This window comes from Schistocerca gregaria, chromosome 1, assembly GCF_023897955.1.
Source record: "Schistocerca gregaria isolate iqSchGreg1 chromosome 1, iqSchGreg1.2, whole genome shotgun sequence".
Classification (NCBI taxonomy): domain Eukaryota; kingdom Metazoa; phylum Arthropoda; class Insecta; order Orthoptera; family Acrididae; genus Schistocerca; species Schistocerca gregaria.
The window spans coordinates 680,311,638-680,329,935 of NC_064920.1; the positions used below are offsets into that span (position 1 = coordinate 680,311,638).

General features: G+C 42.2%; 1 pseudogene; it reads right to left on the bottom strand.

The window, feature by feature from the left end:
• Positions 1–1,881: 1,881 nt before the first annotated feature.
• On the bottom strand, positions 1,882–2,038 carry LOC126286166 (U2 spliceosomal RNA; annotated as a pseudogene).
• Positions 2,039–18,298: the final 16,260 nt, after the last annotated feature.

Sequence of the window (18,298 nt, forward strand, 5' to 3'; positions counted from 1 at the left end):
CAGGCAAAAGTATTTCAGAGCGCACTGTTCAATGCACGCTTTCCATGCACTGCACTGCTGCACACCACCCTTCCACGCTGGCCCAATGATATCATCAATTACGATTTTAGTGGGGAGGATATCATCGCCATTCGACCACGGATCAAGGAAACATGTCACCTGGAAGGACTAATCACGTTTCTCATTCCACCACGTCGATAGTGGTGTGCGGATACGCCGTTATCCAGATCAAAAGCTGCTCAAAACATGCAACGAGCCACAGTCGCTGGTCGGTGGGAGAGCATTATGATATGAGGGGGAATTCATCTGAGTCCTGTGACAAGTACAGGTGGCACCCTAACAGTTGCAGACTACGTGAACATTGTTGCGGACCACCTGCATCTCTTTATGCTTGAGTCCTTCCCGACGGCAACAGCATATTCCAGAAGAATAACAGGTCATGTCACAAGGCCAGACTAATGTGCTACAGTGGTTTAAGGAACGTGGTAGTGAACTCACACTGATGTATTGACCACCAAATTTGCCTGATCTAAGCCCGGCAGAACACGTCTGAGATACTTTCGGGCGCGAGCACCACATACACTGCGCGTAATTTACGGAAAATGTGTGACTCTAGCGTAGACATCTGGCGTCACACACCTCCGGAAATCTGCGAACAACTTATCGAATCCATGGCACGGCGAATCGCTGCTATATTGCGTTACAAAGGATCGATTGCTTTTAAGCAAGTGGTCAGCATGTTTTGGTTCGTAAGTGTAGATGCACTATAGAATTGTATGGCAGCCTCAGGAGATAGTTTTGGATTTCAGTTACGTAGAGATTTCCACTAATAATTAAATTTATCGAACTTTTTTGTACATCTTATAGGATTAGTACTGCCAACTTAATAGCAAGTTCTCTCCTCCTCCCTCATGCGCACACACACACACACACACACACACACACACACGCCACAAGGTGGACCCCCCCCCCCAGGGAAAGTCTCACACCAGACGAGTGTAACCCATATGTTTGCGTGGTAGAGTAATGGTGGTGTACGGGTACGTGAAGAACTTGTTTGCGCAGCAATCGCCCACATAGTGTAGCGGAGGCGGGATAAGGGGAACCAGCCCGCGTTCGCCGAGGCAGATGGAAAACCGCCTAAAAACTATCCACAGACTGGCCGGCTCACCGGACCTCGACACAAATCCGCCGGGCGAATTCGTGCTGGGGACCGGCATTCTTTCGCGCCCGGAAAGCCGTGCGTTAAACCGCACGGCCAACTGAGTGGGCCACAGAATGATGATACTTACATGCTCATCTGGGTGTCTGAAAATCATTCCATTCCTCCACAGGTGGGATTGACAACTGATGGTGCTATCTGTGCTCTATGGGTTTAAGTCCTGCAAAATAGGCCTTTGTTCCATATGCAGTTATGCATTGTAAGTCATAAAAAACGAAAGATGTAGTTTCCAAAGATGTGGATGTCAGCATGACTTGTATCTTATCTTCGTGGTCCTTACGTGAAATGTATGTTGGCGGTGGTAGAATACTTCTGCAGTCAGTTTCAAATGTCATCTCTCAATACTGTTCCTCGAAAAAATACGTAACTTTCCGTCCAGGAATTCTCATTTGAGTTACAGGGAGAGTACAACCCGACTGCAAGAAAAAAACTTGCCCTGCAATGGAGCTCTCATGATCAGTTTAATGAATTAGTCAATCGATTTGCCGGGCAGGTGGACGCGCGTGCGAGAGTACTACTGATATGATTCGTGAGTTGGATTCGTGATCAGGCATTTTTACATTGTAGGGAGATCTTTTAACGAAATTTCAATCTCCCACGTACCCAGAGAGAGCTAGCCATCGCAATAAAATTAGCTATATTACCGAATTTATAAAGTTATATATAGTAGTATCCAGGAAGTACTGCAAGCTCTTAGCACTCCGGTATGAGCCAAAAATTAGTTTTATATTCTAGTCCTGTGATGCAGGATGTAACAAATATTAAGCTGATAAGAACAGATTCTTTTTACGTGATGAGAAAATACTTACAGGAAATATAGCCTACACCGTACTGTCGTACTGGATTTTCATAACAAGTAACGATGCTTTGGCGACACGAAAATGCGTGTATGGTGCAATTTCTTCGGTCTTCGGAAATAACTCTTTTAAAAGGAAGGGAATCCACATTTAGCGTGAGAAATGAGAAATACGAGATGTATGGACATCAACATCCTCTTTTTGGATTGTGTAAAGCGGATTTTTTAAACTGGGGAGTATATGTCGAGGTGGAATTTGCAGATAGAACTATACATCCAAGATGCACCTGCTTGTCTCACAGTGTCCACAGCCAGCGACCGACCGGAAGCCACAGCCTGGGCTCGCGTGAGCTGCGGGTACAAAGAATGCTCCAAGCTGTCGGCTCTTACCCTCAGTGGTGGGAACAGGTCTCAGCTGCGGCGTCCTCTGGGTGGCGGACTACTCAGTGTGCTGGTAGAGTGGTAACAGAAGCAGAAGTATGTGTTGAGTGAAAAGATTTAATTTGGCAAGTTATTATGCTGGACGATTATTCCCGCTCATGTAAATTGATCGGTTGATGGTTGGGTGGCCACGGTGACAGTCTCTGTGACCCCTGGCAAGGCCGGCGTCTGGATTCCTGGAAATGAGTTCACAACTACTGGCATGGCCAGCGCAGGCACGGCTCTCCAGCAGTCGGCGGAGAGCATGTGCTTCAAGAAGAGAGTGTGTGCAATAGGAAGCTGTTTTCGTCAGATATGTTTAGAGTAAATTTTGTGGTCGAGGAGGGTGATTGTGATCTCAAACGCTAGCCAGTACAAGGTCTTGGACATATTTAGCACTACAATCCATCTGTGGTGGAAATTTACACTACTGGCCATTAAAATTGCTGCAGCACGAAGATGACATGCTACAGACGCGAAATTTAATTGACAGGAAGAGGATGCTGTGATATGCAAACGATTAGCTTTTCAGAGCATTCACACAGGGTTGCCGCCGGTGGCGACACCTACAACGTGCTGACATGAGGAAAGTTTCCAACCGATTTCTTACACACAAACAGCAGTTGACCGGCGTTACCTGGTGAAACGTTGTTGTGATGCGTCGTGTAAGGACTAGAAATGCGTACCATCACGTTTCCGACTTTGATAAAGGTCGGGTTTTAGCCTATCGCGATTGCGGTTCATTGTATCGCGACATTGCTGCTCGCGTTGGTCGAAATCCAATGCCTGTTAGCAGAATACGGAATCGGTGGCTTCACGAGGGTAATACGGAACGCCGTGCTGGATCCCAACGGCCTCGTATCACTAGCAGTCGAGATGACAGGCATCTTATCCGCAGGGCTGTAACGGATCGTGCAGCCACGTCTCGATCCCTGAGTCAACAGATGGGGACGTTTGCAAGACAGCAACAATCTGCACGAACAGTTCGACGACGTTTGCAGGAGCATGGATTGTCAGCTCGGAGACCATGGCTGCGGTTACCCTTGACGCTGCATCACAGACAGGACCTCCTGCGATGGTGTACTCAACGACGAACCTGGGTGCACGAATGGCAAAACATCATTTTTTTCGGCTGAATGCAGGTTCTGTTTACAGCATCATGATGGTCACATCCTTGTTTGGCGACATCGCGGTGAACGCACACTGGAAGCGTGTATTCGTCATCGCCATACTAGCCTATCACCCGGCGTGATGGTATGGGGTGCCATTCGTTACACGCCTCGGTCACCTATTGTTCGCATTGACGGCACTTTGAACAGTGAACGTTACATTTCAGATGTGTTACGACCCGTGGCTCTACCCTTCATTCGATCCTGCGAAACCCTACATTTCAGCAGGATAATGCACGACCGCCTGTTGCAAGTCCTCTACGGGCCTTTCTGAATACAGAAAATGTTCTACTGCTGCCCTGGCCAGCACATTCTCCAGATTTCTCACCAATTGAATACGTCTGGTCAATGGTGGCCGAGCAACTGGCTCGCCACAATACGCCAGTCACAACTCTTCATGAACTGCGGTATCGTGTTGAAGCTGCATGGTAGCTATACCTGTACACGCCATCCAAGCTCTGTTTGACTCAATGCCCAGGCGTATCATGGCCGTTATTACGGCCAGAGGTGGTTGTTCTGGGTACTGATTTCTCAGGATCTATGCACCCAAATTGCGTGAAAATGTAATCACATGTCAGTTCTAGCATAATATATTTGTCCAATGAATACCCGTTTATGATCTGCATTTCTTCTTAGTGTAGCAATTTTAATGGCCATTAGTGTAATTAATTAATTGGTATAATGTTTACATGTGACTCTCAAACGTTGAAAAAATGTCTTATTGCCAAGAAGGATCACTGTAAGGTGGTGGTGAGTATTTAAGAGATCTGTTTGACTCCTCTAAACTGTTAAACGATAAATTTGATAGTGTAGTGCAAATGGACTATTTCCCTCATGTTTTGTATGAAAATTCTGTAACCTCTCCTTTTATCCCCAGCATTAGTCAACAGGAACACAATATTCTGAGGAGGGATGAAAACCTCCATCGGCAAGTTTTGAGACACCGGTTCACACACAAACAGGAAGTAGCCACTTGGTGATTTGGTGGGAATTCCTCAGGTATTAAATATGAAAGAGTTGCCGCCACCTGATGCTTTGTTCGACAGGAAGTAGCCACTTGAGAGGAATTGACACTCATGCAGACTCCCAGCCTGTCCTGGCACGCTACAAAGGTATATGTTATGGTTGTGGCAATGGCTGAGTGCACTGTGAGGCAATGTCCCAGCTGGCGTAGTCCCTGGCACATCTGTCCTGTGGGGTCGGTAAGAAGACGCAATCAGAAGGTTTTTTTCTCTGAATAACGGGTGTGGTGGTGGAGGAGGGAGCTTGTGTAATCACATGTTGATGCATACAAGACTTCGGATAAATGATCAGTGTTTTTCCCACTAATTGAATATTTCACACACCTAATCAATCTAATGAGATATATTCCTGCCAAATATGCAAATGACCTGCAGCAATCAATCAAAAATGCCTCAATATTTCCAGGGTACCGATGACTTGTAGGATCAATGCAGTAGGGATTTTGATGTAACTGCACCAGTATCCACCAGTAGGATGTGAGACAATGTCATAAAAGTCGAGGTACTGCTGTTGGGCTTTTTCAATTAACAAAATGTGCCAGGCAATTATGCTGTGGTTGAATGGATTTCACGTTAAAGCAAACGTTTCGTCCCCATTTTCAGAGGACTTTTCAAGGGGGGGGGGGGGGGTGATGGCTACTTTGAATGTCCAATTCATACCCTGGCTTGCTACTGACTACATCACAATTCCACTTGCGTATGCTTCTGGGCATCGGCGTGATGTCACGTTTTGAATGTGCGAACACATGTGGCCGTTTTGACTGCCGTCGTCCGCTCTTCCAGTCATTCCATTGTTGGAAGACTGATACAGTACTTATCCAGCAACAGAATCCAGATATTCAATTTCACGCCTTCCACCTTCATAACGAAATTACTGAGGCATTTTAACCGGCCGCGGTGGTCTAGCGGTTCTAGGCGCGCAGTCCGGAACCGTGCGACTGCTACGGTCGCAGGTTCGAATCCTGTCTCGGGCATGGATGTGTGTGATGTCCTTAGGTTAGTTAGGTTTAAGTAGTTCTAAGTTCTAGGGGACTGATGACCACAGTAGTTCGGTCCCATAGTGCTCAGAGCCATTTTTGAGGCGTTTTACAATCTCTATGGCCCCTCTGTATAACCTTCCATGGTATCTGCTTCTGGCTGCCAGAACCTGAGTCCTATCGAATGTGGTGGTCCCCTAATTGGAAAGCACGTGCTGCAACAGCTGATCTGTAGATCTTCCATCTTCTGTAATTGCCCGTGTGCTCTTCAAGTTGTTTGACCTCTCTTTTTGTAGAAAAAGCAGGAAATCGTAGGAACCGACGTAGTTGTGGGGGGTGTATGTGGGTACTACAAAAATAATGGCCAAAAAACGACTTGTAGGGCACAAGGACAATTGCAGAAGAGGAAAGACTGATAGATCAGCTGTTGCAGAACATGGTTTGCTGCCAGGAGACCACCACATTCATTTTGATAGGACTCAAGTTCTGATAGCCACAAGTGGATACCATGAAAGGTTATGCAGAGAGGCCAAAGAGGTTGTAAAACACCCCAGGAACCTCAGTAGGGAAGAGGACGGCGTGAAATTTAATGGAATCTGGATTCAGGTGCGGAATAAGATGTGTAACAGTCTTCCACCATGGATGATAGCAACAGCAGACGACGGTAGTCGACACTGGGCAATTGTGCTCACACATGCGAAACATGTGATGTCATACCACTGCGCAAACTACAGAATTTTTCTGTAGTCTGTACCGAGCCAGGATGAGACTCAGATATTCAAAGAAGCTACGATTCCCCTTGAAAATGTCCTCTGCAGACTAAACGTTGGGTTTTAAGATGAGATCCATTTGACCTCAGCGTAATAGCCCAGAACATTTTATTAATTGTGACATTTCCACCTGTGAAAGTTTACATTTTACAATTGAGCTATTGCCTATCAAGACTGAGTCCTGTTTCCCACAAACTGATTAAATATAGAATATGTTATTACTGGCATTAATCGGAGTTTCGTGTCTTAAGATCCTTCATCTAAAGTATTGACTGAGGTTTTTCCTGCAAATTTCCAGATGAGAGATTAGAGGGTACATGGGTGCTGGGAGGGGTAGTTAATTGCTCAATTTAATTAGTCAATTAATTTGATATCAAAAGTGTGCTTGTATCAGCAAGGGGAGGGTTTGGGATTTCTCAGAAGGGTGGGGAGGAGGAAGAGGGGGAGGGGGTTCTCAGAACGATGGGTCATCTTCAGGGGTCATAAATTAGCCCCCATGGGATCATAAATTAATTAGTATGACAACAGGTTAAGGAGACCGGGGGGGGGGGGGGGGGAGGAGGATAATTTGCCCTTGTAGGTATGCTTGCCCCTGTATGTAAAGAAAAATGGAAAGGTGAGATTGTAAGGTGTCAGGCAAATCCAACACCTTACATGAAAACCCTGACATGATAAGCAAATCCAGTAGTATGTCACATAGCTCCGAATAAATCGTGACATTAAATTAACCAAAGTAATACGAGTAACGAGTGAGCAAATGGAATACCACAGACTAACACAAGAATGCCTAAATGCATGTCGTACCTCCCCACCGTGAGGCAGACGCAGTTCCGAGGGGAGAAACGAGGACAGAAGCCGAGAGCAGAACCGTGTTAAGCTAGGAAAGAGAGGGGCTGGGCACCCACGCTGCGAGCCTACCTGTACAACTATACAACCCGCACGTTTTAGCGACAGGCTTTTTCGCGTCTCAGGTATGTCAAGGACAACCCCCAGCCCATGTTAAAAGCTAGAGCCCTCCAGAAAAGCAGTATAGATCTTACGATAACACAAAAAGGGCCACTAACACCCGCAAGTTTTAGCGTGAGACTTTTTCGCGTGTCTGTTACATTAGGATCACTCCCCAGTCCATGTTAAAAGATAGAGCCCTCCAGAAGAGCAGTATAGATCTCACGATAACGCTAAAAGGACCACACTAGCTGCAGGTTTTAGCGTGAGACTTTTTAGCTTCTCTGTTACGTTGCAAACTTTAAAAACATTGCCCCACCACGAAAAGTATAACGTTTCTTATTGGATAGACAGAATTTTTGTAGGCGGAGCGTAAGGTTAACATTGAGACCCTGATTGGTCAGATGAAAACACAGCCAAATAGTTTTTTTTAACTAACTTCGGTAAATTGTAGTAAGGAGAAGTTTGAGAGTAGAGTTAGTTCCGAGACGGCGGGCTGGATGGCTGCTGCGCCGGCCGCTGCCGCCCTGACGCTGCTTAGACACCGACACGGTAATGAACGCACGCGATGCCGCATTTTTGAGCGCATAAGGCTTCACTCAGAACTGCATAAGTCTCATCTGTTACACCCCTTTTTTCCGTAAAACTAATGGTGATCGTTAATTAAAACTCATGGTGTTCACATTTGCCACTTGAAGAACAGATCTGAAACGCGATGATTTTTCTTTTATATAGTTACTGAGAAGCCACATCAGCCACTGTAATTTACGACAAGTTAGATAAGTTATTAAAGATAATTGAGGGTCACTGTAGACCATTTTGATAGTTTTCTCTTTTGTCAAACTTAAATTAAACCTAGATTATAGATGTGATATGGCATAGGTCATCCTTCGTTCGATTGTAGAACTTGGAAACCCATTTAGGGAATACTCGTTCACATTTTTGTTGAACGCAGTTGGTTTTTACCATCCTGTATTAAAACATTTCCTTTTATCAATAGTGCAATTTATAAACGATGTTTTGTGATTAGAATAAATTTCCAATGGTAAACTTAACTGCTTTTTCGACGTTATTTTACCAGCTAACTAAAAATAGGAAAGCCTTGAACCCTTTCCACTATATTTAGTTAGAATTAAGATTCTTTTACAGGGAGTGCAGTGGAGCTGACGCTGAGATCATTAAGCATTTGATTATATCATCGCTAGTCTCACTGAACTCTTCTGAATTCTACATGTCATGTGTGGTCTGGCGTCTCCTTACCAGCAACAGGTCCCAGGTTCAAACTAGTTCCCTAAAAAACACGCTCAGAGCGTCGTTGCGCGAAAGTGGTAGGGAGACACGATATAGTACAATCAGACACCACCATGAATGTTTAGAAAATGGCGACCCTGCCAGGATGGTAAAATACCATAATTGAAGGTCGACCACATGCCTAATTAGGTCATGAAAATATCCTGCTAAAAAAATTTTCGTAGTAAAAATTTTTTTTCTGAAGTCATACATAATCGAAAACAGTAGCTGGACCGATAGATAGTAAAAGTATTCAAGAAAAAGTGAGAATTCTATCAGTGACAATAGCATAATTAAATTATGAATTGTTAGAATTAAGTTTTCTCTCCAATGCAAGCGCACAGGTGGCGGATACGTCGTTGACAAGTTGGTTCTGTCCCAACAAGTAAGTGAATGGATTGTCAGTCTCTGTAGTGTCAAGTCGTGTGAACAAAAAATTTATGAAATTCGTGAGGTCGTATGAGCGCCCTGTGAACAAAAAGTTTATGAAACGTGTGAGATCGTATGTTGACGCGAAGTAGGGCGTGTGAATTGCTTTTAAAACAGAAAATAAGGGATTCGGAAAGATTAGCAATGGCAGATCGAGACCTTGACCGAATTGAGGCAGAGACCCAGCATGAAAATGGACAGAGAATAGAGGACAGTACAACAGAAGATGCAGTATCGCGGGAAATAGGACATATAACGCACCATAACGAGGATAATGTACGTCGAGGCACAGAAAACCTAGGTCAGCATACGACAGAGGAGCAGGAAAGTAGAGAGACAGGCGATGAGGATTCTAACTTGCGTCTTGAATACGTAGAACCCATGGTACATGTAATCAGAGCTCCCTCACCACAGAGTACAAGGAATGCGAGCAGAAACGTGTCACAGCGCTGTTCAATGCAATCGGTTGCAAACCAACAATTGGGCGAAAACACAGAGCGTAGGACGTCGGAAGGAAACACAATAGGACCCACCAATCTGGCAGAATTATTACAACAAATTACGGAAACGATGACAAGGCAAAATAAAGACATAGCGAACCAAATTCAAATTCAGAATGCAGAAACCACGAGACAAATGCGTGAGATTAAAGAACAAAACAAAAAAATTCAGTTACACCTAAGTCATATTGAAAACGAGGCAATAGAATCTCGAGAAGTGATAGGAAACTTAATAATAGGTCACAATCAATTGTGAACAGACATTGACAAGGTACAAGCGGACGTACAAACATTGCGTAATGACACTGAGGACGAGATCAAAACATTACGTAACAACACCCAGGGAGAAGTCAAGAAACTAAAGAAACAGATAAACGTAATTACTAGACAAGCAGCAGGTACAGCGCGTGAAATTGTTGAAAACAGTGTGTTACACAAACGTATCACAAAAGCAGCGCTGAAAAGATATGATAGCCGCATAGTCAAAATAGAAGCGCAAACGAAGCGACAATTTCAGAAATTGCGAACAGAATTGTTGCAAACCATTGAAGAGCGTAGTGAACAGGATCGAACAAGCACAGAGTCTGTAACCACGTCCGTATCTGTAACAGCACCGGAAAAACAAGCAATTAACGAAGATATTACACATTTTCGATTCCAATCACAGGAGGAAAGTAGCATATGTGAAATCAGACAGACAGCACCGCGGGTACGCGAAAGTTACAGTGGACAATATCCAATGGATTTACCACAACCAGAAAGAACGACGAGAGAAATGATCAGAAACAAAAGTGACGAAGAATCGCGAATTTCATATGGAACTATGACGAAGTACGACAACGATCATTTCCTCACAGTCAGAAAATTTCAACACTTTCGCGAAGGAAACTCCTTACATCCACGAACTTTTATTGATCAATTCCGAGTAGGATTACCAGAACACTGGACGCTAGCACACAAATTAGACTTTATATGTGCACACATGTCAGGAACAGTCACAGAAATCATGCAAAATGTTGCAGTGACATGCCGATCGTACGAAGATTTCAGAGAGAAATTTCTCTCACGATATTGGTCCAGCGAAGCACAGAACAGAGTGAAGTACGGATTATTACAGAATCCATATTTTGAAAATTCTGGAGAGAAGAGTCCCGTGAAATTTTTCGAAGTAATGGCAAACAAAAATCAATTCTTAGATGTACCATACAGTGACGGAGAGTTGATTAAATTATGCGCGATGAAGCTACCATTGAAATACCAGCAATCATTAGTAGGTCGCGGAGGCAATGACGTCGAAGCATTTAAAGGCATTCTAAGGGAACTAGAGTTCATATTTTCGGAAGATGATGCAAGAAAAAGACGAAGCGCACGTGAAAACGAAAACAAAAAGCGGTGGAATCCACAAGACACAGTACGAAGAAACAATAATTACGAACCACGTGATAACTTCGCACCAAGAAACGACAATAGATTTCAACAAAGAACCGGTTATGGATTTAGAAGAGAATATGGCAATAACTATAATTCACCCAGGAACGGCAACAACTATTACAGAGCGAATAACGACAACCGGAACGGGTACTGGAGAACCAACAGACCGACAAATTATCAACAAAGAAACCACTATCAACAAGCTGAACAAGAAAAGCGAATACAGACAGAAGAGGTTGAGGTAAGACCACCAAAACCTGGTAAACGTTCGGATTGACAACTAAGCGCCCATGCCAAAGAGAATGACGCACCGACCCAGAACAATTGCAGCACCTTGAACAGAGAAGTAAAAATCTTATCACGAGAAGAGAAGAAAGAAGAAACAAATCCGCAGGGACCAGATGAAAACGAAGACAAGAAAATAACTATATCGTGTTAGGACGAAATTAATTTGGACAATACTGACGAGGAAGATGAATTATCAGAGGCATGCACAACAAATGTAAGAAGAAAGGACGATGTAATGAGTATTGCAGAGCTATTTGAGATGGAAACTAGTTAAAGCGAATTCAATGAGGATAATGCGCAGTCGACAGAAGTTGAAAATAAGTTACAAGTGGGCACACAACCCAACGTATATAATGAAGGAAGTTATGAAGCGATAATTAGAGCATTTAGATGCGATTATGCGGAAGGAGCGACGAAAAAGGAGAAGATAGACCAGGATGAGGAAAAAGTAGAAGATGTTGAAGAAAGCGTAAATAATGGAAGAAATAGAGAAGAGGAAATAAAAGAGACAGAAGTAGCAGTCGAAGCTTATCCTACAGAAAGTTCGAATTCACAAGGGAAATTCCTAAAAAGACTCATGTATGATTCAGTGGAGGATTCGTTGATGCAAGAAGAAGAAGAACAGAACCAACCCTTTCAAATTCAACCAATTGTGAAGGCCATGGTAAAGAATATCCCAGTCAATATTGTAATTGATAGCGGAAGTGAACTGACTGCGATCTCAGAACATTTATTCATGCAGTGTAATGCCAAAGAGGAATTGCCAGTTCTGAAAACACGTAAGATTAAAGTAAGAGGTCCTATTAGAAACAATGCTGCGAAAGTTGCGAGGCAAACAAGGTTAACTCTTTCGTGCCAAGGTCAAAAGATCGAAGCCAACTTCGTGATTATACCTAAACTAACTGTAGATTTGATTATAGGTGCAGATTTTTTAAATGAGAGACGAGCGATAATAGATATGGGGAAAGGTAGCGTAACATTCGGGAATATCACACTTCTCTTTGAGCAAAAGCTAAAATTAGAAGAGATACCAGTTATAAACAAACAATTAAGAATGATGCGAGATAAAGAGGATGAAGAATTAGAATGGTATGCGCAAAAGGGGGAATCGCCTCAACTCATGTTAGAAGTTCATAAAGAAACCGACAAAAAATTACAAGAAGTTCAAGGTATTTCGGAACACAGTAAAAGAGAATTAGAGGGTATTTTACGAGATAAAGCAGAGGGATTTTTATCTAAAGATGGCAGTATTAAACACTTTCAGTACAAGTTTGAAGATTAATTTTATTACTCGTAAATAATCAGCACAATATTTCAAGATTATGTTGCAGATAAGATCGCCAGGTGAAAGAAGAATGAAGAGAAAGGAAGGTGGGAAAAAGAAAGTAGTTTCAATAATAACACCAATAGTACCATAGATTAAGGTGAAGGGATAAACTGTAGATAGTCTAACAGCATGAAATACTAAAATACTATACACCACGACACTACACAAAAATAAAAAACAAATTTGAGGATTCTTGAGTAGACGTTAAGACTCCGAATATCTTAGAATTGTAACATGGAAAGGGCGCCGAAATTTGTAAAGCTTTTTAAGTAGGCGCAAAACAAGTAGATAGTAGATATATGTTAGATGATTATAAGTAAAACTTTTTGTAAGAACCATTGTAAAAACTCCAGCAAGGAAGAGATGCAACGATCCACAAGTTGCAACGCGAGAAGTATCAAGAAAGAAAAGGACGTAATCAGCAAGACTCGGTTCCTACATAGCAGGAGCGTCGAGAGAAGGGAAAGGCGAAACTAACAGACGGCCCTTGTAGCGAAAGTGGGCAATAAATGTGTCCGCTAGGTGGAACCCTGCTGGGACGGACAGTGACAGAGCCCTGCAGAAACGTCGGGACGCCGATCGTCAGAAGGGTGCTCGGTCAGACAAGAAGACACCCCACTTCCGCCGCTCGTAAACCCCAGGGCGCCCCCGACTCAGCGGAGCGAGCAAAAAACGGCCCGACAAGAAGACCGCTTGGGCAACACACCGCTGGCAAAAAATATGCGTTAAAGTCACACTACTGGTATTAAACAGCACGCTGATGCACGAAACTGAAGAAGGACTTCCACAAAGTAAAAATGACGCGCCCAAACAGTTTATCAAATTGTTACTAGGAGGAGAACTTCAAAGCGACTAGTTATCAATAAATATTTCTATATCCTGCCCAGAGAAGAACCAAGAAGCATGTAAGAAGCAGAGAAAAAGCGGGAAGTACAGAAGTTGAAGATTCGCAAGATTGAGACCAAGAAAGAAGATGGGTGAAGAATAGACGACATACCTTCCCAAATCCCTATCCTATTGTAAACTAGTCGTCTGCGAAGTATTACAACGACAAACGACCGTTTTCAGCGACACATAACGATGACTTTCACGCACACAAAGCCAGTAAACCACGAGATTCTACACTCACAGCTCCATTCCATTATGGGACCTCATCAACAGCAACACACACTTGCAAAGCCAACACGGAACGACGAACGAAGCTGTACATCAAATACTTGCCCACATCCATCTCGCTCAAGTCCATCACCTTCGCGCAAAAACATTCGCCAACCTCATGCTTGAACATTCATAGGATTGTGTGAACGTGTGAAATCAAATTATGTGATGTAGGAATTGTGCAAAAGAAACGTGTGAAAAACTAAATACGTTTAGCACACCAGACAGCTAATAAACTGCAAAACAACAGTCATTGACTATGGACTTAATTAAAAAATAGACTGTCGATAAAAATAAGTCATTAGTTCTGAAATGGACAGTATATAAAGAAAGAATATGCCACGTATTTGCTTCTCATAAAAATAAAAGAATAACTATATTTTACTTATTTTCTCCTTATAAAAGCAAAGAATAAAAAATTATCTTGTTGGATGTTTTCTCTTTCTTTAACATTTGTACCATTTATTAGGATAATACCTCAATACGTGTGTAAGTATATTTCTTTGTCAAGGCAATTTTTTTAACATTTGTACCATTTGTTATGATAATATTTGAATACTTGTGCATGTATATTTCTTTGTCAAAGCAATTCTTGGAAATAATTCTTATTTGTTAGGGTAACAATGTTGAAATGAGTGTCTAGAAACAAAAGCATTTTTCTTGTACATGATATTTAGAAAATGTGTTAGGAACAGATTTTACTTAATTACTACATTTATAAAAAAAAATATTTCTAAGAAAATCGAGGTGAAAGACTCCTCACTTTCGATAACAAACTTCTTAAAAACAAACTTCACACTTAAATAAAGAAAGAAAATAATTAAAAACTAATAATAGTATAAAAATATTCTTCTCTTGTCATTTTTAATTATAATGTGGAAGAATATAAAAATATAAATTAGTAATACAAACTAGCATAGAACAGAATAATGTGGCTGAACAGTGTGCAACAAAATTTAGATAAATTAGAAAATTTTTGACTGACTTAGACAACGGTTCAATCATTGCCAAATTCAGTGCAAAAATTAAGTTCGAAGGGTGGTGATATGTAAGGTGTCAGGCAAATCCAACACCTTACATGAAAACCCTGACATGATAAGCAAATCCAGTAGTGTGTCACATAGCTCCGAATAAATCGTGACATTAAATTAACCAAAGTAATACGAGTAACGAGTGAGCAAATGGAATACCACAGACTAACACAAGAATGCCTAAATGCATGTCGTACCTCCCCACCGTGAGGCAGACGCAGTTCCGAGGGGAGAAACGAGGACAGAAGCCGAGAGCAGAACCGTGTTAAGCTAGGAAAGAGAGGGGCTGGGCACCCACGCTGCGAGCCTACCTGTACAACTATACAACCCGCACGTTTTAGCGACAGGCTTTTTCGCGTCTCAGGTATGTCAAGGACAACCCCCAGCCCATGTTAAAAGCTAGAGCCCTCCAGAAAAGCAGTATAGATCTTACGATAACACAAAAAGGGCCACTAACACCCGCAAGTTTTAGCGTGAGACTTTTTCGCGTGTCTGTTACATTAGGATCACTCCCCAGTCCATGTTAAAAGATAGAGCCCTCCAGAAGAGCAGTATAGATCTCACGATAACGCTAAAAGGACCACACTAGCTGCAGGTTTTAGCGTGAGACTTTTTAGCTTCTCTGTTACGTTGCAAACTTTAAAAACATTGCCCCACCACGAAAAGTATAACGTTTCTTATTGGATAGACAGAATTTTTGTAGGCGGAGCGTAAGGTTAACATTGAGACCCTGATTGGTCAGATGAAAACACAGCCAAATAGTTTTTTTTAACTAACTTCGGTAAATTGTAGTAAGGAGAAGTTTGAGAGTAGAGTTAGTTCCGAGACGGCGGGCTGGATGGCTGCTGCGCCGGCCGCTGCCGCCCTGACGCTGCTTAGACACCGACACGGTAATGAACGCACGCGATGCCGCATTTTTGAGCGCATAAGGCTTCACTCAGAACTGCATAAGTCTCATCTGTTACACCCCTTTTTTCCGTAAAACTAATGGTGATCGTTAATTAAAACTCATGGTGTTCACATTTGCCACTTGAAGAACAGATCTGAAACGCGATGATTTTTCTTTTATATAGTTACTGAGAAGCCACATCAGCCACTGTAATTTACGACAAGTTAGATAAGTTATTAAAGATAATTGAGGGTCACTGTAGACCATTTTGATAGTTTTCTCTTTTGTCAAACTTAAATTAAACCTAGATTATAGATGTGATATGGCATAGGTCATCCTTCGTTCGATTGTAGAACTTGGAAACCCATTTAGGGAATACTCGTTCACATTTTTGTTGAACGCAGTTGGTTTTTACCATCCTGTATTAAAACATTTCCTTTTATCAATAGTGCAATTTATAAACGATGTTTTGTGATTAGAATAAATTTCCAATGGTAAACTTAACTGCTTTTTCGACGTTATTTTACCAGCTAACTAAAAATAGGAAAGCCTTGAACCCTTTCCACTATATTTAGTTAGAATTAAGATTCTTTTACAGGGAGTGCAGTGGAGCTGACGCTGAGATCATTAAGCATTTGATTATATCATCGCTAGTCTCACTGAACTCTTCTGAATTCTACATGTCATGTGTGGTCTGGCGTCTCCTTACCAGCAACAGGTCCCAGGTTCAAACTAGTTCCCTAAAAAACACGCTCAGAGCGTCGTTGCGCGAAAGTGGTAGGGAGACACGATATAGTACAATCAGACACCACCATGAATGTTTAGAAGATCTTATGGGACCAAACTGCTGAGGTCATCGGTCCCTCAGCTTACACACTACTTAATCTAGCTTAAAGTAACTTATGCTAAGGACAACACACACACCCTTGCTCGAGGGAGAACTCGAATCTCCGACAGGGGGGAGCCGCGTAGACTGTGACAACGCGCCTCAGTCTACGCGGCTACCCCACGTGGCCCAGAATATATGCGACCCACACGACAAAGTGGTGTAGTGTAGGCTTTGTTACACTTCTTGTAGGTATGTCTGTAGTCAAGGTTTCTGAATTGCCACAGTGCCAAAGCATAGTACTGTTATTGTTGTGGTCTTCAGTCTGAAGGCTTGTTTTATGCACCTCTCTATGTTGCTTTCTCCTGTGCAAACCTCTTCTCTGATGAACTACTGCAATCTACATCCTTATGAATCTACTCTATTCATCTCTTTGCCTTCCTCTACGATTTTTACTACCCTCCAATAGTAAACTTCTGATCTCTCGATGTTTCAGAATTTATCCTATCAACCGATCCCGTCTTTTAGCCAATACAAAACTGTTTATCCCTCGATGTTTCAGAATGTATCCTATGAACCGATCCCGTCTTTTAGTCGAGTTGTGCCTCACATTTCTTGTCTGTCCAGTTCTGTTCAGTACTTCCCCATTAGTTATGTGATGTACCCATAAAATCTTCAGCATTCTTCTGTAGTATCACATTTCAAAACTTCTAATCTCTTCTTGTCTAAACTGTTTGTGACCCATGTCTCACTTCTATACATGGCTACAATCCTTACAAAAACGTTCAGAAACGACTTCGTAACAGTTAAATCGATGTTAACAAATTTCTCTTCTTCCAAAAACGCTTTCCTTGCCATTGCCCCTCTACAATATATCCTCTCTACTTCGGTTATCCCCAGTCGTTTTGCTGCCCAAATAAGAAAACGCATCTATTACTTAAAGTGTTCCGTTTCCTAATCTAATTCCTTCAGTGTCACCTATTTTAATTCGCTTGCATTCCATTATCCTTGTTTTGCTTTTTCTGATGTTAATCCTCCTTTCAAGACACTGTCCATTCCGTTCTACTGCTTCCAGGTCCTTTGCTGCCTCTGACAGAATTACAATGTCATCGCAAACTTCAAAGTTTTTATACGGTATTGCAATGCCTGTGTTGTTCTGAATGACGATGCAAGTTTCCTGTATGTCCGAAGGTCTTTTAATGTTCTGTCAAATCCTTCTCACAGTGTTGTATCTCTCATCTCACCTACCACCCACATTCTCTTTCATTTCTTTAATACTGTTGTCGATATCATTTCTCTTACATAGACCCTCCATATACGCCATACACCTTCCAGCTTTCCGTTGTATGCTTGGTACTGGTTTTCCATCTGATCTCCTGATATTCATACAGCTGCTTCTCTTTTCGCAGAAGGCCTCTTTAATTTTGCTGTTGACGGTATCTATCTTTCCCCTAGTGATATGTGCTTCTAGATCCTTACATATCTCCTCAGGCCATTCCTGCTTAACTATTTAATTGTTCCTGTCATTGTCATTTTTAAGACTTTTTATTCCTTTCCGCCTGTTGTATTTTTTTACATTTTCTCTTTCATGAATTAAACTCAGTATCTCCTGTGTTATCCAAGAATTTCTACTATGTCTTGTCATTTAACCTATTTAATACTATGCTGTCTTCCCTATTTCATCTCTCAAAGCTACCTATTCGACTTATAGTGCATTCCTCTCTCTTGTTCTAGTCAACCCCTGCCTAATGCTCCCTCTGAAATTCTCAACAACATCTGGGTCTTTCAAACTATACAACTTCCATCTA